The sequence below is a fragment of the Penaeus monodon genome, chromosome 34 (assembly GCF_015228065.2).
Source record: "Penaeus monodon isolate SGIC_2016 chromosome 34, NSTDA_Pmon_1, whole genome shotgun sequence".
NCBI classification, from domain to species: domain Eukaryota; kingdom Metazoa; phylum Arthropoda; class Malacostraca; order Decapoda; family Penaeidae; genus Penaeus; species Penaeus monodon.
Window position 1 is genome coordinate 11,884,153 of NC_051419.1, and position 472 is coordinate 11,884,624.

At 45.6% G+C, this 472-nt stretch overlaps 1 protein-coding gene across 2 annotated transcripts in view; it reads left to right on the forward strand.

Moving 5' to 3' along the window:
- Nucleotides 1-472, forward strand: part of LOC119594585 (N-acetylgalactosaminyltransferase 6-like) — a 27,520-nt gene that overhangs the window by 16,798 nt on the left and 10,250 nt on the right. The window lies entirely within an intron of this gene.

Consider the following 472-nt stretch of genomic DNA (forward strand, 5'->3'; position numbering starts at 1 on the left):
CTCCAAGTCGCACATATGCCTCGCAGACACGTAGCTTCCATAGAAAGGCCACCTTCGGAACGGAGCAATCAATACCGAGGAATATTTGATGAGTGACGCCAAAATTACATACCTGTTACCAGCCACACACGGAGGGGGGGAGGGCGGCTTGACTCCCCACTCCGCATAACACGGTATCGGAATTTGCTTGTAAGAGCACGCGACTTCCCCTCCGTCATATCCCCTTCTCCCCCTCCCCTCTCCCCCTCTTCCTGCCTCCCCACACAAGTTCTCTACTTAAAGACTTTTCTCAGTTTACCCTTTGTTCGAAGTTATACTCTTTGTTAGAAGTTTCTATTTTGCAGCTGATAGTTTTTTTTCACATTTGCTATGTCTGTGAAAACCAACTTGAAAACGGAGGCTATGATATAGATAAGAGGCAGTTTGAATGTTTTCTTTTGTTTTGTTTTTTTATCCTTCGTATCGTTATCGC